The sequence below is a fragment of the Bufo gargarizans genome, chromosome 5, assembly GCF_014858855.1.
Source record: "Bufo gargarizans isolate SCDJY-AF-19 chromosome 5, ASM1485885v1, whole genome shotgun sequence".
Lineage (NCBI taxonomy): Eukaryota > Metazoa > Chordata > Amphibia > Anura > Bufonidae > Bufo > Bufo gargarizans.
Genome location: NC_058084.1, coordinates 349,986,972 through 350,012,434, shown reverse-complemented (window position 1 = coordinate 350,012,434; position 25,463 = coordinate 349,986,972). Strand labels below are relative to the sequence as shown.

At 41.7% G+C, this 25,463-nt stretch overlaps 1 long non-coding RNA gene across 1 annotated transcript in view; it reads left to right on the top strand.

Annotated features, from left to right (window-relative positions):
• Positions 1-25,463, top strand: part of LOC122939594 — a 422,656-nt gene that overhangs the window by 292,769 nt on the left and 104,424 nt on the right. The gene's annotated exons all lie outside the window — the stretch shown is intronic.

Below are 25,463 nucleotides of genomic sequence, written 5' to 3'. Positions count from 1 at the left end.
TTTAATAACAGTGACCTCCACAGTGCCCGCCCATTTAATCACAGTGACCTCCACAGTGCCCGCCTCTTTAATAGCAGTGACCTCCACTGTGCCCACTCCTTTAAAAACAGTGACCTTCACAGTGCCCGCCCCTTTAAGCAGTAAAGAAAAATGGCTGGGTTGCTATAGAAACCTGGAGCAAAACTGTGTTTATGGCAGTTGGGATTTGAAAAGAAAGAATTGCAGGCTTGTATTAGCTAATGTGGGTAATTTTTTGGGAATATCTCAGGAACAGTACGTCCTAGAGAGCTGAGACCCGGTCTAAAACCTTCCCGGACACCTGATGTACATGTGTGCCAAATTTGGTGAAGACCGGTCCAGTCGTTTGGTCGCGCATAAAGAACAGACAGACAGAAACGTATTTTTATATATATATTACTAATTAGAGATTACTACCTGCTGCAGCATCTCATCACGTCTGTCAGGGTCTTTGTAGAAGCTGATCTGTGTGTGTGTTTTTTTTTTTAACACTAAACTTTATTAACAACCTGACATCACCTGGAGACAGGCAATCATTTTACAACCATTTGCAGACGGCCATATAAATACACACAGTAATGTTACTGTAATACAATAAAATCATGATTTCACTACTAGTCCTGTTTACATATCTCATGTAAATGTCCTGTGTGCTGACCCAGCACATGTATGTCATATAGCACTGGTGCTTACTGAATGTCAGGCATTATGTGATGTGAGAAGTGTCACATGACTGATGCCATGTTTCAGTTAGGCCATGGATACATAACATATGACTGATACATGGGCTATACCATTTTACTGCATGTAGGGGTCAACCTTCTGATATCAGAAAGGTACAAATGTAATTTTAAATGCACGTATATTAGAAAATTGGATGATTTCCGGTTATATAAAAAAAAAATTACAAAAAAGAAAAAACTTTAATACCTTTTTAAATCCATTACTGTGGTTTACCAGCTTGATAGCAAAAGAATTCAAACCTATCTCAGTTCTGCCTATATGTCTAACATTGAGGAGATTGAGATGAAGGTACCACACATAGAAAGTACTGGGTAATTTATAAAACAGCACATTTTATTCAGTTCTCTGTTCTGCATCTGATTCTTCTCTCTAGTTGTCAGTGAATGCTTAACAACTAAATAGAGTCCCAAATAGTTAATAATTACAGCTCTCACCAGATCTGCATCCATGCCAAAGTCACTGTGATCTCCACGATTAGGGTATTCATGTTTCCTATTCAGTACTGTAGGTCCCCAAGTTCCCAAGGTATCCAGTGGTGCAGTTGCTGATATTTACATGAGCGTCCAATAAGAAATCACACAGATTGGCAAGTGGCCCACTGGCACATCGCTTGAAGTTTATTTTAATTTCCCTAGAGCAAGCGCTAAATTCGGGAAGTACACGAGTGAATATATCAGGGATACACATTTGGAAATGGTGTCGATGAACACCTGAGGAGGCCTACAAGCCATAATATTGCCATGAAAATTGGAAATAACCGCGCAATCACAACACTTCCCATCATTATTATGAAAAGTTACGCTGAATCATTTCACATGGGAGTAACTAATTGAAGATTTTCACACAAGATCGAGATGCTGTTTTCGCTCACTCTAGATGTTAGGCCCTTGTTTAACAAAACACCTGTATTAAGATGCTGTATCACATGGATTTCCTTTTCTTAAAGTAACTTAACCTTTCAGGACTTTCTGCATAGGGAGATCGATTTTCTCACATACTCTGCCTACTAATTGAGTTCTCAATACTCTTGGAAAACACAAAAATGTCAGTGTTAATTTGGCAAGAACGGCTAAGCCCCTTTATGATTTATTCAGTACTTCTGAGAGTGCTGCTCCTTTTCTTCAAGGATCCTAGATTCTGTTTCAGTTATCTTGGAACTCCTTGAGACCTTGTAATATTGTGTAGTAAACAGGCCTCGGTGAAAACAACAGTTCTGATGTGGTTGGTTCCCTGAATGCTTTCAGACCACAGAAATAATTTTTGTCTGATTGAAATGATTTATCTCTTCCCTGTTGTTAAGTGAAAGGGAAGATTGGCCGTCAATTAGCTCCGGCTTTTCCAGTCAGCATTTCCTTTTTGCTATGGTGATGTGCCAATTCACATGACTTAGGCAACTGAAGATGTAGCATTCAGGTAAAGAATACTCAAGCTCGAAAATAGAATAGGTCAAGGTCCAGGAACCTTAAAAGTATTAAAAGGAACTTGTCACCTGGCCTCTCTGAAGACACGGTAATAGGGAGAAATCTGTCAATCAGTGGCTGGAGGGAGCAGGACTCTGCATATCATGAAAACACCAGACTCCTTTGTGGGAGCGTTTGCTTCACACTTCAAACTTCTCCCAACCTACAACACATTAAAGGGGTTGGTCCATCTCAGACATTGAAGGTATATCACTTTATCCCTGGGATTTGACTTTTATAGCAGATAGGTGTAGGTCCTATCTCTGGAACCTGCTGCTATCTCCAGAACAGGACACCTGAAGTGAAGGAGAGCACACTGCGCATGAGCAGCACACTCTCTATTAATTGCAATGGGAGTACCAAAAATAGTCAAGTGAGCATGCTTAGCTGTTCTTTGAAGATCTGATAGCGGTGAATGGAGAGCACACCACCCAACTCTTGGCTATTTTTGGAACTCCAATACTGGTGAACAGATGGTGGGTGGCTGTTCTCCATTCACTTCAGTGGCCCCGTTCTGGAAATAAGAGTGAGTCCCAAAGGTAGCATAGCATATGACTAAGCTCTTATGATCGAAACGCGTAAGCAAAGATATTGAAGATGTATCAATGTTGATGTTTTGAAATAAAGTATAGAAGATTTTATACCGCCTACAGGTGTTCTGGATACTCCTTTCTTTATAGATTGTAATCACTGATATCAGTCCCACTCACAGCATAATATCATTATTTCAGCAAGGCCATTCTTAGGGAGTAAAAGAACTGGGCAATTGCCCAGCAGAACCTCAGAAACCAACCAAAAGTGCCTAGTATTTTTTTTGCTACACGTGGAGGTATTATTTGGGAATTCAATTGCAGTGTTATGTGGGAACTATATGGCAGTATTTTGTGGTTTTTGTAAGAGTATTACCTATATCCTGTACAATATTTGATCACTATGTAGTACTATTATGTGGGCTTAATATAGCAGTATTATTTTATCACTATTAGTGATAGACGAACATCGGCAGGGACATTTTGCCGATTCGAACGCGCGTTTGCGATCAAATGTTCGCGAACCGTGCGTTCTCGGCGGGCCCCATTGACTTTAATGGCAGGCAAACATGAAAAACCTTCAGGTCATATTTGCAGCCACCAAATACTTACTAGAAAGTGCACAAATAGCCCCACAACATGGACAGTGACATACCAGAGGGGGATCATTGGCAAAAATTCCCACAAAATTCCCACAAAAAATATGAATTTTAATCAGGGGCCATTTTTATGCGTATTAAAGGCAAACTCTCAAAAATGTGCCCTGCTGGAGCCTAGAACATTTTTATTTTAGGCCACGGGAGTACATGCCCAAAAAATTCGGCATTCCTCTGACAGAAAAGAACTTTCGATGATGTGGCTAGAGGTACATTAGGCGGTCACTGGATACAAATTTTACTGTCGGCCAGTGGAGTACAGGCCCCAAAAATTAGGCATTTACCTGACAGAAAAGAACTTGTGATGATGTGGCTGGAGGTACATTAGGCGGTCACTGGATACACATTTTACTGTAGGCCAGTACAAGCCCCAAAAATTAGGCATTAACTTGACAGAAAAGGTATTTTATGCCGCTGTTTATACATAAGACAAGGACCATTCTTTGTTCTGAGTGGTGGCGGATATGTGGTATAAGGAAATTCAATTACATGTGGTTGTCACAGGTGTTTAATTCCTGAGAGATCGATGCCTCATTCATTTTTAGAAATGTGAGGAAGTCCACACTGCTGTGAGCTAGGCGAGTGCGCTTATCGGTAACGATCCCCCTTGCTGCGCTGAAGGTCCTTTCAGGACAGGACACTCGACGAGGGGCAAGCCCAGAGTTCCATTGCAAATTGTGCCAACTCTGGCCACAGGTCAAGCCTGCACACCCAGTAGTCCAGGGGTCCCTCCCTTCTCAGAGCATCCACATCGGCCGTTAACCCTATGTAGTCAGACACCTGTCGGTCTAGGCGTTTCCTGAGGCTGGATCCGGAGGACGGCTAAAATAATGATCTCATATCCGAAGTGACCAACACATCTTCAAACCGCACTCTTTTTGCAGGCGCGATAGGATTGGTACCCGCACCTGTTTCGCTGTGGGTGGAAATTCCTCTGCCAGCGCCCGCAACAGAAGAATGCAGCATCTCTAACAGCAAGGCCTGGAAATGCTGCATTCTGCCAGCCCTCTGATGCTGGTAACATGTCCACCATTTTGGGTTTATACCGGGGTTCTAAGTACGTTGCCACCCAGTACAGGTCCTTGCCCTTTATGCTTTTTATACGGGGGTCCCTCTTCAAACACTGGAGCATGAGGGCCCCCATTTGCACTAAATTAGAAGCGGTAGAGTGCCCTGGCTCCTGCTCATTGCCCAGGAGAATGCCGTCCTCGGTCTCCTCCCCCAAGCCACAGACAACACCAAGGATCCCTGAAAAGTTTGAAGTCCCCCTCAAAGCCTGCTCTTCTTGCTCCTCCTCCTCCTCCCCCCAGCCACCATCCTCCTCTGACTCCTCTTTAGACTCCTGCTGACTTGTCGCAGATGGAGTAACCCCCTGGGAATTGATTCAGCATTGCGACTTCCTCATCTTTCTGCTCCTGTTCCTTGATGGCTTGAGCAATGACACGACACAATGCACGCTCCAGAAAGAAGGCGTAAGGTACGATGTCACTGATGGTTTCCTGGCTGCGACTGACCAGTTTGGTGATCATATCAAATGGCCGCAGAAGTCTGCATGAGTCGCGCATGAGCAGCCACTGGCACTGTGAAAAGAAACCAAGATCCCCAGAACCTGTCCTGCTGCAGAGTTCATACAGGTAGTCAATAACGGCACGTTGCTGCTGGATAAGCCCATCAAGTATATACAAGGTGGAGTTCCAGCGCGTTGGGCTGTTGCAAATCAGACGTCTGACGGGCAGGTTGTGTCGCCGATAAACGTCAGCAAGGCGAGCCATAGCCATGTAAGATCTTCTAAAATAGCCAGAGATTTTCCTGGCCTGCTGCAAGATGTCCTGGACCCCGGGCATTTGGCAACGAATCGTTACACGACTAAGTTCAGGACGTGTGCCATGCATGGCACGTGTGTAATTTTGTTCTGTTTCAGCGCGCTCAGAAGATTGGTACCATTGTCACACACCACTTTACCAAATTGAGCGTGGTTAGCCACTGATCGGGCCTCTGACCGCAGGGCTAAAGCAGTGCAGGAGTGGTGTGGCTCTTGGCTTCTAGGCACAACAGCTGCAGCATAGCATAGCAACGTCTCACCTAGCATGTACAATAGGTTCTGGGGAGCTTGGGGGGTGCAGCGGAAGAGGCGATAGCAGTGGAAAATAAGCGGTCAGACGAGGAGGAGACCGAGGATGGAATAGGAGGAGGAGAAGAAGAGGCTGGCCTGCATGCAATTCTTGGCGGTAACACCAAATCCACACGGGAGCCACGGGTTACATGCTTAATGGCCGTCAGAAGGTTCACCCAGTGGGCAGTAAAAGTTATGTACATTCCTTGCCCGTGTTTGCTAGACCACGTGTCTTTAGTTCACTTGCTGCTGAATGTGGCCATATACCTTTTGAATGCCCTTCTGGGAGAAATATTTCCTACCGCGGAACTTCCATTGTGTAGTGTAAATGGCCACAAATTTTCTGGGAGCGCCAGAAGTGACTGTGCATGGTGGATGGCTCGCTCCAGATACATTTACAGTCTCTTTTTTGCCTAATATGCCCTGCAAGCTCTGCCTGTATTGCCTCCTTCTCCTCCCTCTTTGCTGCTATGTCTCTCCCTCTGTACTCCCCTCCTCTTCCTCTCTTTTGGGCACCCACGTGATGCCCACAACACGTAATCATCGTTACCTTAACCACCACTGATATCTCGGAGTAGACAGCAACAGAAGGGATCTCCGTTCTTGGGCTCATCCGGGTACTGTCGTCAGACCGCTGGGTGGCGGCCATGGCTACCTCCTCTTCCTCATCCGATGTCAAGAATGGCTGTGCATCAGTAAGGTCTGGGAATGGATGGGGAAATAATTCCTCTGACTCGAGTGGAGGGGCTATGGTGGTGGTGTCTTTGGGTGTGTGCACAGCAGAGAGTGAGGAGGGTGCAGATACTTAGGATGAGGAGGGTGCAGAAGCGGAAGGCTGAATGAGCCACTAAACCAACTCTGGTGCGTCCTTTGAAGTAATCGCACGCGCCTTCTCCAACTTCCCTACCACCCCTGGGGAACGGCCAGCCCCTTTCCTCTGCCTGTCATTTTCAATATGACCCTGTGCCCAGGTCCTTAGAGGAGAGCAGTATTTGTGGAAGTAGGTATATTGCGGGCCTCAATCAATATTTGATGGAAACAGGTATATCAAACCCCTTAATCAGTATTTTGTGGAAGGCGGTATATCGCAGGCCTCAATCAATATTTGATGGAAACAGGTATATCAATCCCCTCAATAATTATTTTGTGGAAGCAGGTATATCATAGCCCTCAATCGGTATTTTGTGGAAGCATGTATACCAATCCCCTTAATTAGTATTTTGTGGAAGCATTTACAAACTGGATTCCCAAAAAGTTGGGACACTAAACAAATTGTGAATAAAAACTGAATGCAATGATGTGGAGATGGCAAATGTCAATATTTTATTTGTAATAGAACGTAGATGACATATCAAACATTTAATCCGAGTAAATGTATCATTTTAAAGGAAAAATACGTTGATTCAAATTTTCACGGTGTCAACAAATCCCAAAAAAGTTGGGACAAGTAGCAATAAGAGGCTGGAAAAAGTAAATTTGAGCATAATGAAGAGCTGGAAGACCAATTAACACTAATTAGGTCAATTGGCAACATGATTGGGTATAAAAATTGCTTCTCAGAGTGGCAGTGTCTCTCAGAAGCCAAGATGGGTAGAGGATCACCAATTCCCACAATGTTGCGCAGAAAGATAGTGGAGCAATATCAGAAAGGTGTTACCCAGCGAAAAATTGCAAAGACTTTGCATCTTTTATCATCAACTGTGCATAACATCATCCGAAGATTCAGAGAATCTGGAACAATCTCTGTGCATAAGGGTCAAGGCCGTAAAACCATACTGGATGCCCGTGATCTCCGGGCCCTTAAACGACACTGCACCACAAACAGGAATGCTACTGTAAAGGAAATCACAGAATGGGCTCAGGAATACTTCCAGAAACCATTGTCAGTGAACACAATCCACCGTGCCATCCGCCGTTGCCAGCTGAAACTCTACAGTGCAAAGAAGAAGACATTTCTAAGCAAGAGCCACAAGCTCAGGCGTTTTCACTGGGCCAGGGATCATTTAAAATGGAGTGTGGCAAAATGGAAGACTGTTCTGTGGTCAGACGAGTCACGATTCTAAGTTATTTTTGGAAATCTGGGACGCCATGTCATCCGGACCAAAGAGGACAAGGACAACCCAAGTTGTTATCAACGCTCTGTTCAGAAGCCTGCATCTCTGATGGTATGGGGTTGCATGAGTGCATGTGGCATGGGCAGCTTGCATGTCTGGAAAGGCACCAGCAATGCAGAAAAATATATTCAGGTTCTAGAACAACATATGCTCCCATCCAGACGTCATCTTTTTCAGGGAAGACCCTGCATTTTTTCAACAAGATAATGCCAGACCACATTCTGCATCAATCACAACATCATGGCTGCGTAGGAGAAGGATCCGGGTACTGAAATGGCCAGTCTGCATTCCAGATATTTCACCTATAGAGAACATTTTGCGCATCATAAAGAGGAAGGTGCAACAAAGAAGGCCCAAGACGATTGAACAGTTAGAGGCCTGTATTAGACAAGAATGGGAGAGCATTCCTATTTCTAAACTTGAGAAACTGGTCTCCTCGGTCGCCAGACGTCTGTTAAATGTTGTAAGAAAAAGGGGAGATGCCACACAGTGGTGAAAATGGCCTTGTCCCAACTTTTTGGGGATTTGTTGACACCATGAAATTCTGATTCAACATATTTTTCCCTTAAAATGGTACATTTTCTCAGTTTAAACTCTTGTTCCGTGATTTATGTTCTATTCTGAACAAAATATTAGAAGTTGGCACCTCCACATCATTGCATTCAGTTTTGTATATCGCAGACCTTAATCATTATTTTGTGGAAGCAGGTATATCAATCCCCTTAATCAGTATTTTGTGGAAGCAGGTATATCGCAGGCCTCAACCAATTTTTTGTAGAAGCAGGTATATCAAACCCCTTAATCAGTATATTGTGGAAGCAGGTATATCGCAGGCCTCAATTAATATTTGGTGGAAGCAGGTTTATCAATCCCCTTAATCAGTATTTTGTGGAAGCAGGTATATTTCAGCCCTTATTTAGTATTTTGTGGAAGCAGGTATATCAATCCCCTTAATCAGTATTTTGTGGAAGCAGGAATATCGCAGGCCTCAATAAATATTTTGTGGAAGCAGGTATCTTGCAGCCCTCAATAATTATTTGGTGGAAGCCGGTATATTAATCCCCTTAATCAATATTTTGTGGAAGCAGGTATATTGTAGCCCTCAATCAGTATTTTGTGGAAGCAGGTATCTCGCAGGCCTCAATCAATATTTGGTGGAAGCAGGTATATCAATTCCCTTTTTCATTATTTTGTGGAACCAGGTATATCGCAGGCCTCAATCAATATTTTGTGCAATCAGGTATATCAGTCCCTTTAATCAGTATTCTATTTTGTGGACGCAGGTATTTTGCAGGCCTCAATCAGTGTTTGGTGGAAGCTGATATGTCAATCCCCTTAATCAATATTTTGTGGAAGCAGGTAGATCGCAGGCCTCAATCAATATTTGGTGGAAACAGGTATATCAAACCCCTTAATCAGTATTTTGTGGAAGCAGGTATATTGCAAGCCTCAATCAATATTTTGTTGAAGCAGGTATATCAATCCCCTTAATCAGTACTTTGTGAAAGCAGGTACAGTATCTCGCAGGCCTCAATAAATATTTTGTGGAAGCAGGTAAATCAATATCCTTAATCAGTATTTTGTGGAAGCAGGTATATTGCAGGCCTCAATCAATATTTGGTGGAAACAGGTATATCAAACCACGTAATCAGTATCTTGTGGAAGCAGGTATATCGCAGTCCTCAATTAGTATTTTCTGGAATCATGTATCTCGAAATCCTTAGTTAGTATTTTGTGGAAGCCCATATATCGTAGGCCTCATTCAATATTTGGTGGAAACAGGTATATCAAACCCCTTAATCAGTATTTTGTGGAAGCAGGTATATCTAACCCCTTAATCAGTATTTTGTGGAAGCAGGTATCTCGCAGGCCTCAATCATTATTTTGTGGAAGCCGGTATATCAATCCCCTTAATTAGTATTTTGTGGAAGCAGTATTTTGTGGAAGCAGATATCTTGCATTCCTTAATAAATATTTGTGTGAAACAGGTATATCTAACCCCTTAGTCAGTATTTTGTGGAAGCAGGTATATCGCAGCCCTCAATCAGTATTTTGTGGAAGCAGGTATATCAATCCCCTTAATCAGTATTTTGTGTAAGCAGGTATATCACACCCCCTCAATTATTTTTTGTTGCTACAACAGTTATATCACACCACCCTGTTTATTTGGGGCAACAGATCACAGCCCTCAATCTGTATTTTCTGGAAGAAGGTATATAACACCCCTCAATCAGTTTTTTTGGGTGGCAACAGGTATATCAAACCCATTGCAAATAGTTGTTCCAATAGCGCTTGTCCCTCTATATAGCTGTGGTATCACAGCAGAACTGCACACAACTGCTGCACAATACAATTGCACTATATACTTTCCATGTTAGAAAGTGTATTATAGGTATATCACACCCCTCAATCAGTGTTTTTTGGGGGAACAGGTATATCACACCCGTTGCAATTAGTTGTTCCAATAGCGTTTGTGCCTTTGTATAGCTATGGTATCGCAGCAGAAACACACACAACTGCTGCACAATACAAATGCACTATAATATACTTTCTATGTTAGAAAGTGTATTATAAATACCGTATATCACACCCCTCAGTATATCACACCTATCGATAGCACACCTATACCAGCCCTTAAAAGAACTTTTGTGGCCTGATTAGCTAGCGTTTGGTGTCCCTAACAGCCTGTCCTTGCTCCACAAAGCAACCTCTTCCTACACTGGTAAGACACAGAATGTAAAATGTCTGCCAGATTGGGTTCTCTGATAGGGTGGGGGTGTGTCCATGTGCTGAAATGTCTCAATTAGCTGTCCTGTCCCGTCTGATGGATGTGTCATGGGTCAAAGTTCAGCGCAATGGAAAAGAATATGGCACCGGCTGACACCGCCATATGTTTGCATATTCTGCGAATCGCAAACGTGCAAAGTTCGCCATAAAAAGATCGGCAGGGCGAACCGCAAGGCCATCTCTAATCACTATATGTTGACTGCAATTATGCAAGAACTGCCTAAAAAATTGAAAGTAGGAAAGGGATGAGGTCTACTTTTTTAATAGGGCCCAGTTTTTAAAGTGGTGTATTTCAGGCATACTGTACATACATGTATGTTAGGGTTAGCTGTATAGAAAACTACTCAGCCTTAACCAGCAATAACCCAGTGCTGCACAGTAGTTATGCTAAATATTCGTAAACAGAAAATGAAGTTTCAAGAGGTTTTATTAAAAAGGCTAAAACTAACTAAAAATATCCTAACTAGACTTGCCTTAAAATGACCAGAGTATAGCATTCTTTGTGAATTATAGAGTCACCCTACTTTCAAACAATTCAATTTAATAGAAAATGGTGGAGTTAGCAAATTTCTATACAACTTAATAAAAAATATAGCCACTAGGAGTCTCACTTCCTCCTAACTTGCAGTCCACTGCCTGTGCAAGATCCATCTCTAGTAACAGAGACATAGATGTGTGACAGGAAATTGGGGCGTGTCAGAGCGAGCTGAGATCCTGAGCCTGATAGAAGAATTGCTTCTACACTGCTTCTGAAGAGCAGAGAAACTCCTGTGTGCAGGGGAACACCTAGCCTTTCTGCTGTCTTAAGCGAAAACTGAAACGGGGCTCCAGCCCCCCAATGACAATTTATTAACCTAACCCCTTCCCTCCAGCCCTACTGTTAAAGACATACTTGGAAAACATTACAAGCAGCGCTACCAGTGGCGTAACTACTGGGGAAGCGGCTGCTTCGGGCCCGGCGCCCAGGCAGCGTGTGTGACAGTTTATTTTCAAGTTAGTTAAATATGATCGATTCTTGTCTTAATGTTCAGGGCTCCTTCACAGCAGCAGTGGCGGCGGACCAGTCCCCCTCGCTAATGTGATCTAATCTTACTGTCTCCTGAAGTGCCTGGGATTCAAACCCACAACCTCAATGTATCAGAGGCAAAGCATTTACCCACACAGCCATAAGGGCTGCATTGCCACTGCTTGAAAAAAATATGAGACTTCTACTGTTATAGCTGGCTAAGTGTACATCTATACACATGACAGCTGCCCCAACACACCCAGCACTGCGATATCTCTATATGACAGCTGTCCCAGCACACTCAGATCTGCTATATCTCTATATATTATAGCTTCCCCAGCACACCCAGCTCTGCTACATCTAATACACATGACAGCTGCACCAGCACACTCAGCTCTACCATATCTCTATATATGACAGCTGCCCCAGCAAACCCAGCTCTGCTACATCTATACACATGACAGCTGCCCAAACACACCCAGCTCTGCTACATCTATACACATGACAGCTGCCCCAGCACACTCAGCTTTGCTATATCTCTATCTATCTACTGTATAGCAATACTTAGAGATATATAGATGTAGCAGAGCTGGGTGTGCTGGGGCAGCTGTCATATATAGAGATATAGTAGAGCTGAGTGTGCTGGTGCAGTTGTCATGTGTATTAGATGTAGCAGAGCTGGGTGTGCTGGGGCAGCTATCATATATAGAGATATAGCAGAGCTGAGTGTGCTGGGACAGCTGTCATATAGAGATATAGCAGTGCTGGGTGTGTTGGGGCAGCTGTCATGTGGATAGATGTACACTTAGCCAGCTATAACAGTAGAAGTCTCAGTCAGCAGCAAGGCAGGTCTTATGGCTGTGTGGTTAGGTGCTTTGCCTCTGATACAGAAGGTTGTGGGTTCGAATCCCAGCAGAAACTTTTCTGAAATACAAGCACTGACTCCATACAGGGCGGGACACAGGAAGTGTTTATTATTATTTTTTAATATCCGACTGTTACTGCCATAGGGGGAGCGGGAGGCACTTGATACTGGCACATGGGGGGAGGGGGGTTGGCACCTGATACTGGCACATGGGGGGGAGAGGCACCTGATACTGGCACATGGGGGGGGAGGCACTTGATACTGGCACTTTTTGGGGGGGAGATGGCACTATGATACTGGGACATGGGGGGAGAGAGAGGCACTTGATACTGGCACGTGGGGGGGGGGTGGCACTTGATACTGGCACATGGGGGGGAGAGGCACTTGATACTGCCACTTTTTTGGGGGGGAGATGGCACTATGATACTGGGACATGGGGGGGGAGAGAGAGGCACTTGATACTGGCACATGGGGGGGGGGGTTGGCACTATGATACTGGCACATGGGGGTGGGAAGGAGAGAGGCACTTGATACTGGCACATTGGGGGGGAGATGGCACTATGATGCTGGGACATGTGGGGGGGAGGAGAGAGGCACTTGATACTGGCACATGATGGGGGGGCATCTATGGGGACACTTACTGGCACATTATTGGGGGGCATTATGGGGGACACTAGGCCGGCAGCCTATCAGAGGCCGGACACTGAGGGGCATCTACTGGGGCACTATATATGGGGCATTTTATACTGGTACATTATGTGGGGCACTAGCAGGAAGGGGGGAGAGGAGCACTATGGGGGAATTTACTGGGGGCACTATATAGGGGTATTTTATACTGGGACATGATGGGGGCACTATGGGGACATTAGCTCAACTGGGGGTCACATTATAAGGATAATTATTTCTACTGGGGGGCATTATGGTGGGCTTTATTACTCCCCCATGGCATGACCCCCTAGTAGCAGCACCAGCCTCTCCCTTCTCTGCTATCCCTCTGCCCCTTCTCCAAATCCTTATTATGAAATCTTTCTCATTAGGATAAAGCTCCGCCGTGTGGAAGTGGCGTCCGAGATCCCAAGGGCCAAGCCAAGTAATTGTAAGTTTTCATATGAAATATGTTTATGTTATACACATATAGCCTACACTGTGCCACACAATATACAGTATACCGCTACACTGTGCCAAAGGAGTGGGGTTTATACAGGAGGAGGGAGGCGCGCTGGGGGAGCCCTTACAAATTTTTGCTGTGGGGCCCAGTCACTTCTAGTTACGCCCCTGAGCGCTACCAAACATACAGGGTAATAAAGCACCACATACTGTGCCCACTGTGCTTCCCAATACTATACAGCCAAAATATATAATCCCCCTTTCTGCTGCCCCCATCTTGCCCCTTCCTAGTGCTGCCTGAGTAAATCGCCTCACCTCTCCTCATTGGTGGTGCACCCTTGCCTGTGTGTCTCTAAGTCTGATCTCTCTCTTTTTCTCTTTATCAGATTTTTGAGCTCCATAGAAGAAAACACACATAGTGGGAAATAAGCTAAGTGAAGTCACTGTATGCAGTACTGGCAGATTTCAGAGAAGGGCCACGCCCCTTACTTGTGATAGAAATGCATCTAGTTGTGCAAGTAAACCAGGAAATAATATGACTGAGGAAGACATTAGGGAAGCCCAAAACAGACCTGCACCTTCACAGTTATACAGTATCTATCTATCTATCTATCTATCTATCTACCTATCTTCATATTATTATGTTCCACCATCAGCATCTGATTAGCTTTTAAGGATTTATTTTTATTTTTTTGCTTTATTGCAACTAATACTGTAAGTTCATTTAATTGTCGTACAAAGTCTGCATACTAGAACACAAAAATGTTGTGGCCTTTTGATGCCCATGCTGCAAGATTGAATCTTTTTTATGAGCACAATATCTTCACCTGGCAGTTTGTGTGGCCCAGTTATAGGCCATAAGTGTTATTATAATGTGTTGCATACGTAGTTTATAGACAAGACATCGCCAGGTCACAAGCTATGCTGAATAGTAATGCATTCTGCAGATTGGTGAGTGTCATTTTTGAGAATTTGGTCCTTGTTTTACATATATTTTCAGAAAGCACCACATTGCATTCCTGCTGAGGATCAAGTGAGGGCTGCAAAGGAAAATGATCTCTCCCACAGAGCACTTTCAGTTGAAAAAATATCAAAAGTTCTGTCAAAGTATTGAAACGTTTGCATAAAATTATTCTGAACTTTCAGATAAGATGTGCTTAGGATGTGGCATATTAACTTCTACATTTCACTTCAATGCTCTTTTGACACTTGTTTGTGATCTCTTTTGCATCAGAGTTATGATGATACTTGATGCTTTAGACATTTGTATTACTTCCATTCTTTCTGTAATGGTAGAATATAATTAAAACATGACAGATTGCAGAAACTCCTTTTTTTATCATTGTTTTAATATAAAGTATACTCTAATAATGTAATAATATATAATAATATTTCCACATATTATGTATGTATAGATACACATATTATTGCAATATTAGGAGATGGATTTTTCTTGAGATCCCATGTTTCCTCTGGGTGCCCCGAGAAGGACTAGTCAATTCATTATTGTACCTACTCATACTATATGTTCTACATGACTTTGTCTCTGGATTTACTCTTCCCTTTAGGAGAGCTTTCTGAACCAGGGTTCCTTGCCCAGGCGTAGCTATAGGAGGTCTTAACTCGGCTCTGGAGCCTGCCATTCATCAGCGCAGGGCGCACTATGAACATCACAGGCAGAGTACTGAATGTAGGCAGGCTATTATAACTAAATTATAAAGTACATGGTAGATATACTATATTGGACTGTAGTACTCCGGTTAAATTGCCGTTTTGGCACTTTGTGTTAAATAACTGGGTTTTGTATTGCAGTTTGGGCACTCAGTCTCAAAGGTTTACCATCACTGCTCTAGATGGATAAATCAATTACCTATAAAATCATGGACATGACATGTGTTGAATTCCTAGTGATCCAGTTCCAGTGTTTATACTCTGTAGGAAATCTGAACAGTAAGAGCCACAGTATTAAGGGTGATGGATGGAAGGCATCCAATACTTTACCCCTTCATGACTGCCATACGGCTATATACGTGCTCATTACACATGCCCCGTGTAGCTACAGTAATGCCGGCAGGAGACCAATCAGAGTTGTCCCTTGCCGATGATCGATCCGATTGGTTAGTCTGTGTGGATTGCGGCAGTGTTAAAATGCCAGTTTCATAAATCAGGTACCATATCCTCTGTGCCCCCAATATGTGAGCCCCCTGCCCCAATCTGTACCACTTTCTGTGCGCCATCCCTGCAGCTTTTCTGGCCGTGCAATGTGTATGTGCCGGCCTACGCCCCCATCCATGGCCTCCACGACTGCCCCATCCATGTCCCCTGCCCATCTGTGTACCCTCCCCAGCCCTCATCTGTGCCCCCTTATGCGGTCCCCCTTCTGTATCTGATGGTGGTGGCTCTGTTCCTGAGCTGCCACCATCAGCAGCGAGTGTCAGCTGTATGCTGACTCTCTGCTGTAACCCCTTAGGTGCTGCTGTCAGCTCCCTCTCTCAACCATTGGGCTGCCGCGCTGCCATCGTTAACCGGAGGCCTTGCAAAGGCGTCCAGAGTTGCCATCTATCAATGTAAATAAAAATGTAAATAAAAAATAAAATAAATTGCCTTTTCCTATATCCGCTCATTTAAAAGAGATAAAAAAAATAAATAAAAATACACATATTAGGTATCACCGCGTCCGTAAAGACCGGATCTATAAATATATCACATGATCCACCCTGTCCGATAAGCACCATAAAAAATAAAAATAAAACTGTGTCAAAAAAAGCCATTTTTGTCACCTTACATCACAAAAAGTGCAACACCAAGAGATTAAAAAGGCGTATGTACCACAAAATGGTACCAATACTGACGTCACCTCATCCCACAAATGAGCTCTTAAAAAATAAAAATAAATATTACTCTTAGAAAGTGAAGACAGTAAAACATCATTCTTTTGTTTCAAATATGCTATTATTGTGTTAAATTGAAATACATTAAAAAAAGTATACATATTAGGTATCGCCGCATCCATAACAACCAGCTCTATAAAAATATCATAAGATCTAACCACTCATCTGAACACCATAAAAAATTAAAATAAAAACAGTGTCAAAAAAGCTATTTTTTGTCAACTTGCTTCACAAAAATTGCAACACCAAGCGATCAAAAAGGCATATGCCCCCCAAAATAGTACTAATTATACCATCACATCATCCCGCAAAAAATGAAACCCTACCTAAGACGATTGGTCAAAAAATGAAAAAGCTATGGCTCTCAGACTATGGAGACACTAAAACATAATTTTTTTGTTTAAAAAATGTGTAAAACTTAAATAAATAATAAAAAGTATACATATTAGGTATTGCCACGTCCTTAATAATCTGCTCTATAATAATTACCTAACCCCTCAGGTGAATGCTGTAAAAATAAATAAATAAATAAACAACTGTTCCAAAACAACCAATTTTTTGGTCACCTTGCCCCATAAAGTGTAATAATGAATGATCAAAAAATAAAGAATGTACACAAAAATTGTACCAATAAAAACATTAACTCTTTCTGCAAAAAACTAGCCCCTGCACAAGACGATAGGCAGGAAAATAAAATAAAATATGGTGTTCAGAAAATGGAGACACAAAAACAATTTTTTTCAAAAATGCTTTATTATGTAAAACTGAAACAAACAAAGAAATTAGACATATTTGATATCATTGCGTCCAAAATTAAACTTTTGAAAATTGCGAATTTTTCCAATTTTTTGGGGTAAATTTGGGATTTTTTTTCATAAATATAGGTGAAATATATTGACTCAAATTTATGACTATCATGAAGTACAATGTGTCACAAAAAAACAATCTCAGAATGGTTTGGATAAGTAAAAGCGTTCTAAAGCTATTACCATAAAATGTTACACATGGTCACAAGGGTATTAATGACCTTTGGTCATGAAAGGGTTAAAAAGTCGTCCGGTGTCATAAAAAAAAAATTACATGAGATTCTTTCTTACCTGACAGATCCCACATTGCCACTTCAGTTCTCCTGACCAGACATTGTTTATCCGGCTGCAACGATGACATCACGTTGTCAAGATGTGACTGCTGGAGCCAATCTTTGTCCTTGGTGGTGTACCAATGAGACCAGTGATTGGCTGCAACTGTCACATGTTGTCAACATGACGTCACTGCTACAGCCAGCCATGAGCATCAGAACAGTGGCAGGTATCTGTCAGGTAGGTAATGCTAAGTTTTGTTGTTTTTTTAAGCAGGATGTAATGTGGTCTCTGGTACAGTATATTAGCTTTAAAGCATTATGCCTTAGGCCAGGCCAAAATGTCCAATTAAATGTATCATACTGTACTTAAAGGGTGTCTGTCAGCAGTTTTGATCATTTGAGTTGGATACAGAGCTGAGAGGAGGAACTATGAAACAGCTCAGTGAAGCAACTTAAGGGAGCTTGCAGGAGCAGAACTTGTCAGAATAAAAGTTCATATTTACACTGTACCTGATAATATAGATTCACAAAAGGTATGTTTGTCCTGCACTCTCTGGGCCCCACCTAGCTCTGTCAGCAGTTTTGCATGGTTATAACTGCTGACAGATTCTCTTTATTGAGAAATTATTTGTTGCTAACAGTTTAAACGTTAGCCTTTGCTTTCCACTTATTACATAACTGTGACATAATGCAACAAATACTTGGATGATGATTTGGATGATGGTGGTTTTGGAGACTGTGGTTTAGATAGGAATGGAGACGGTAACCCTGTGTGCTGGGAACTAACATCATAGGAAACGTATATGTCACAATACAGGACAAAAACTATATTTTTGAGCACTTGCATTGCTGTTTTATTGTCTGCCAGCTCTCTGAGCCTTTTTTCTTTTATTGGGATTTTTCTGTTTTATAATATAGCTGATATTTTTAACTGATTCCGTTTATATTGCTGGGAATTTCCCATTGTTTTGCAAACATAACACCACATTAGATCATGTTCATGTTGTCTATTTCTATTCCAGCCACATTAAATTTGCACTCCTGAAGATCTACTACGTGATCCTCACCAATCTCTGGCATTTGTGAAATTGTTTTTACATGTGAGGCCTCTGCACTAGGTTCGCACATTTACTTCATTTCACTGAGTTGCACCGTTTGCCTGGAGACATTTCATAACTCCTGACATCATCTCTTCTAAGTGTAATTGATGTCATGTCATACAGTATATTCCCAAGCATACAGAACACACTGGCAAAGCAGATTTAGAAATGGCTCTATGATCTTGTTCAGAAATTTTCCTTGTTTCTTCAACTGAAAGAAAACAATGTGAGGACACAATGGCATTTAGAAAAGTCCACTCAAATGTGTATACAAAGAGATGATGGTCCTTACAGTGATAATAGTAAAATGCAGGAAAATACGCTAAAACCGCCAATAATAATAAAAACTGGGAATGGTGAATGGTGGTAAGAAATGGTTGCAAATTGTGTAAATTAACTGTGTATTGCAAAATAAGATCCCCACTAACTAGTGTAAGAAAAATAGCAGCATCTAAGCAATCATTAAGGGTATGTGTAATAGCACCATGCATTATAAAATTAGAAATTATAGGGAATAAACGGCATATTGCTATTCCCCACAAAAAAGTACAATGTTCTTGCACCTGATTGGGCTCCCTCTACAACTTCTGGGCCCCATAGAAAGTGTTATAGCTGCTATGGCTATGGTTACCCCCATGAGACATATCCTGCTATGGCTATAGTAACCCCACAAAACACATATTCAGGGGGAGTCAATATGCTTACAGTGCTGTATGTTGAGGCACATACATTCTGCAGGAGCATTTTCCAGGATCAATGACAAACACAAGTTGTGAAGAGAGCCATAGACAAGCTAAAAACACTTGCATGATTCTTGGAATTGCTATTGAACTACTTTTAACAAAAATAAATTAGTAATGCATGTGTCTTCATCAGCGAGTATTTACATAGAACACAAACAGAAAATGTTACATCTACAGTTAAATGAAGTGATTAATAAAATACATGAAATGCGCTGTAATGAAATTCTAATGAGCACACAAATACAGTATGATTTCATTTTCAATTCCTAAATGTATACATTTCTACATTATTTTTTTTTTATTGGGATGTAGCAGCCCTATGAAATAGCTTGGACAATTTGGCAAACCACTTTTTTACAGTACCTCAACTTTGTCTATGACTCCTAAAACTCAGATCATTTGGTGATTTTAAAGGGGTTGGTCCACAATCAACTTTTATCACCTATCCATAAAACCCCCATTGATCATGAGAATGTGGTCTCCGAGTCCCCTTTGCGAATGGAGCGGTAATGCATATGTATGACCACCACTCTACTGTCTTCTATGGAACTGATGGAGATAGCTGAGCGCTGTTCGATAAACATGAATCGAGTGGTGGCCAGGCATATGCACTACTGCTCCATTCACACAGGGGTCTCAGGAACCCCTGCTCTTGAGCACTATGAGGGTCCGACTATTGGGACCCCTATATTGGGGATAGATTATAAATGTTTGTGGGTCACCTTGTTTATATTATAGTGAAACATCTAACACATTTTAATAGTTAGTGCAATGGATGCACTATTGTCATATACCAAAACTTTAAATATTCACTATGGTCCTTCAAATGGAGGTTTCCAAGGTTTTCAGTATACTATAGGTCGTTAAGGGGATGTCCAGATTTTACTAAGTGATGGGTTATCATCAGGTCAGACACCCGCTGTTCAAGTGTAGCTCTGGTGTTTTTACATTGAAGTTATTGGGAACAATGTGGCATATATGAGCTCTGCCTACTACACAGATGATGGATCTGTGTAGTTCCAGTGCTGACCTCCGGCATCAGAGCTATATGCGAACAGTGTGGGTGCAGTGTGTCAGATCCCCGATGATCAGCTAGTGATGGCTTCTCTTGAGATTAGGCTAGCACTTTAAGGGGTTGTCCCATGAAAAATATTGTACAGTTTTCAAAACAGGACCTGGATCTGAATACTTTTTTAATTACATGTTATTAAAAAAATTGCATAGCCACTGAGTTATTCACTGAAATCTAGCTGTATAACACCACCTGCTGTTTTTTTCTTTTTTATTTCTTTGACCTGCTCACTGAGAAGGCCACACATGCTCAGTTTTATCCCTCAATTGCCTCCTGAGCTGTGATAGGGAGAGCTGAGACACGCCCCTGAGCTGCCACAGAAAAGACACGCCCCTTGAGCTTTCAGCATGATATAAATCTAGCAGAGCAATGAATGGAAATATCTCTGGATCCATGTGAGGTACAGGGCTGATTCTAGCTTTGTTAGGCATGTACTATATGATGTCAGATTTTCATTTTTTACATTAGTCATTGGATAACCCCTTTAATGAAAGCTGGACAACCACTTTAGCTTAGTGATGCTACCCCACAAACTGATCCATACAGATCCTTATATACTGACTTGGCCAAATGAACAGCCTGCCCTTCCCTGCTGTCCTTCAACTTGTAGCATTAGTCTAACATCTGAACGGTATGTATGTCTCCCCTTTAGGATTAATTCTTGCTACCAGCTCCCCTACTTGCACTGTTCATTAGTGTAGAGCTCCATACAGGTAATTAGTAACCATAGAGGCAATTAGTAATCTACTGTACATGCGCACTGCACATGTAGAGGACAAGAAATGGCTTTCTATCTTCACTCTCTGACTCAACACCGCACCAACTGCTGAAACGTATGGTTTGTTGTAATGAAAGAAAAGTAACTTTGATGTGCAGTAATAAAAGTGTTAGTAAACTCTTCCTGCTGCTGTAGTAAAGGTCACTGCTGTTTCAGTAAAGATGGACTTGAAATGTATTGGAAATGTTTGTGATTAACTTTAAAATGATTATATAACCTCTAGGAAGTCTATCTCTCACCTAACAGAGTTAAGGATAAAAGCGAAATTGACAACATAATCGTCATCCCAGCATGCTGTATAGCCTTTCATATCCATCCTTCTTCTACATGGTATAATTCAGCGCTGAGCTAGATCGATACATGAATACCTCCCACACTTACAAGGAAGTGACACAATCCTCCTGCCTGCAGGCTCGAAATGTACTTATCTTTTCCGCCACTTACAGCAAATACCTTGTCAACAAGAAACACACTTTCTATGATTTTCTCCAACCATGAACTTCTCGATTTCCAGTCCATTTAATGACGGAAGTGGTCTAAAAATGGTTCAAGCTAATGCATCATTATTTCCTTCATTAGGATCTGGGCTGCTGAGATAAATTATAAAAGAAAATCAATGTCTGCAGTGGCGTTCTCATTCATTTTACTACTCGCAGTATTATTTTCTGACTTCTCTTTGCTTTCGATGAGAAAGTTATTTTTGCATGCTGGCATTGCCAGTCACAACAGTTTTGTTGTTCACGGTCCAAGTGAGAAATACGAGAATGAAGGGGATTTAGATATAGATCATGTAAAGCTACAGGGGATATGACCGAATGAATTGGATATATGTATTAAAATATGTATTGTATTTGTACAGTCTGTTGCATCAGTTACCGGCTAAGCAGATTCTGTTTGGTTCTTACATGAACTTAGAAGTTGTGAATTCAATCTCTGGTAGCCAGCAGAATTGTATGACAACATTCTTATTCCTGCAGCGTGAGTTGCATCAAAGAAACTATGATGTTAAGCATTCTTCTGTCCTTTAAAGGGCGATTCTAGTTTTATGACAAGTTCTTTAGTCTATTGGAAGTATCCAGTTTAAGTAAACAAGTACAGTGCATTAGGAAAGTCTTCAAGCCCCTTTTCACTTTTTTCACATTCTGCTATGTTGCGGTCTTGTGCTAAGGTAGAGAAAAAAAATCTACATTTTCCCCATCTTTCTGCACTCAATACCCCATAATGACACAATGTTAGAAATCTTTGGTAATTGATAAAATATTAAATCTTGCATTTACTTAGGTGTTCAGACCCTTTACTCGGTACTTAGTTAAACCTTTTGACAGCGATTGCAGCCTCCCGTCTTCTTGGGTATGATGCCACAAGGTTTGCATATTTGGAATTTTTCCATTCTTCTCTGCAGATCCTCTCAAACTCTGTCAAGTTGGATGGGGACCATCGGTGGACAGCCATTTTCAGGTCTCTCCAGAGAAGTTTGATTGGGCTTAAGTCAGAGCACTGGCTGGACTAGGGCCGTTTCTGATGTATTTTTGAGGGGGAAAAACATCCGTATGGCATCCGTTTTTTTTTTTTTTTTGCAGATCTATTGTAACTGCCTATCCTTGTCCGCAAAACGGACAAGAATAAGACATGTTCTATTTTTTTGTGCGGCTACTGAACAGAGCAATGGATGCAGACAGCATCTTTTGCGGCACCATTGAAGTGAATAGGTCCGCACCCAAGCCGCAAAAAATGTGTGTGCATGTAGCCTAAGAATATCTCTGTACTTTGCTCCATTCAGCTTTCCCTCAACTGTAACCAGTCTCACTGTCCCAGCCACTGAAAAACATCTCACCAACATGATGCTGCCACCACTATGCTTCGCTGTATGGATTGTATTGGGCAGAGCCTGGTTTCCTCCAAACATAATGCTTAGAATTGAGGCAAAAAAGTTTAGTCTTGGTTTCATCAGACCAGAGAATCTTGCTGCTCACAGCAAACTTTCATGTACCTTTCACTGAGGAGAGGCATCTTTCTGGCCACTCTGCCATAAAGCCCAGATTGATGGCATGCTTTCTGGAAGTTTCTCCCATATGCACACAGGATATTTGGAGCTCACTCAGAGTGACCCTTGGACTCTTGGTTACTTCTCTTACCAAGACTCTTTTCCCACAATTACTTAGTTTGGTGGGGCGGTTATACTCCATTTAATTATTATGGAGGCCACTGTGCAGTTGAACTTTCAGTGCAGGAGACATTTTTTTGCAAACCTTTCTCTGAGCTCTACAGGCAGTTTGTTCCTCCTCATGCCTTGGTTTGTCAGCTGTAAGACCTTATGTAGACAGGCTTTTGTTTTTGCAAATCATGTCCAATCAACTGAATTTACCACAGGTGTACTCCAATTAAGGTGTAGAAACATCTCAAAGATAATCAAAAGAAGTGAGTGGCCCCTCAGAGCTAAATTTTAAATGTCATAGAAATAGGTTTAAATACTTATGTCCATGCAAAATGTCATGCACAATTTTAGTTTTTCCTTTTTAATAAATTTGCAAACATTTCTAAAATTTCTTTTTAACTGTCATTATGGGGTATTGACTGCAGATACTTTGTTTTTAATTTTAGCAGAAGGCCGCAAACCAAATGTAAAAAAAGTGAAAGGGTCTGAAGATATTCAGAACACACTGTAAGTAGACTTATGCCTAATGTTGATTTCCTATTGGCACCAACATATTCTTCAAAGTTGTACAGAGATTGTCTTCACTCACATCAGTTACTCTTTTTCCATGGTGCTTAAAATCGTATTCCTTCTCAAAGAAGTAGTGTCTGTATTTCAGTTCTCCAACAATGCATCCGCAAAATATGAGTACCTTTAATTTGCATTCCACATTTTCTCCGATCAATAGAAATGGCTATTCTTGTCTGCAGTACACACAAGAATAGGACATGTTCTACAGGGTGGCCCATGAAAAAGTAGCCCTCCTCCAATATCTCCAAATCAAGCTGCCTAGTGGTAAATCTGCCTTAGTTGTCCTTAGCAACCAATCAGAACTCAGCTGTCAGTTCCTACTGGGCTGTAAAAAAAGAAAGCTGAGCTCTGATTGGTTGCTATGGACAACTAAGACAGATTTACTATTAGGCAGGTTAATTTTGAGAAACTGGAGATGGGTTACTTTTTCGTGAGCCACCCAGTATAATTTTTGGAAGAGCCACACAGATCTGCAAAGAATATGGGTGTCTGCCTGGCTCCATAGAAGAAAATGCAATTAGCACACTTAGTTGAGTGCATGAGGTCTTACTTCAACCAATTTCCTACATAGCTGTTCCATTTTTTTGCTTCCTTATGGCATAAATTATGTGTGCTCAATATAATATATGTGTGAAATACCTCTCCATTATTACCAAACTGTTCTACACATTATTATACACATTTCCCAGCTTATTAGACCATTATCATCTAGGGAGACAATATTATGATACATGCAACTGCCCACAGTTGTGTGCTTGGGGACCTGAACGTCATCTACTGCTTCATTGACTTCCATTGACTGCTGTAGTAAGAGTTTTATATTTGCCATAGCTTGAGAAAGGCCCTGGGAGGCCGAAACATCGCTGCCTCTAATACATTTTTTATATTGTGAGGCAAAGAAATGCTATGTTTTATCTGGACCCTCTTGTTCTCGTTTTCAATTCTATATATTGGTGACCATGTGAAAGGCCGCATTGAGTTAAGTATGGTGCATGGGACTCAAATGCTTTATGTTGACTGTTGCAACAGGTAGTGCTCATGGGAAATGTTGGTTTGCCACTGTAGATGGCATACAGCTTGTCATGGCAACACTCTGTGCCCTCGCCTTCTCGGATCCCTGTATAAGGGCTACAGAAAAGGGCAAAATGTGAAAACCAGAGGATGCCAGGATAATGCCCTTAGGATTAGCAGTTCTCCAGGTCCTGGAGGTTAGACCCTAACTGAGAAAACATTGATGGCCTATACTAAAGGTGCCCATATACCTTCAATAGCTGTCGGCTGACAGCTATCTCTCTCAATATCTTCAATACACATACATGTCCAGCTCCACCAAGCATGTATGGCTTTTTTAATGGAGAGAGAAGGGAAAGACATAGCCAGACATCTCTATTGGCTTATTTCCCTGGTGAACAAACGCGTTGTGTATTGCAGTTCAAAATGCCCTATCCTTTTCTCCTTTGACAAGCAACCATGTTTTTTATTATTATTATTTTGTATTCCCTTTTATGCCCCCTTTAAAAAAAAACACTGGTTATCGAATATGATTGTAATACTTAAACTTAGCAGAAAAATGACACAGGATTAGACTTGATTATATCGGCATCTAAGGGCATATGGACTGAAGAAAACACAAAGATAGCTTTTATGTTTGTAATAGAAAAAAAATGCTGCAA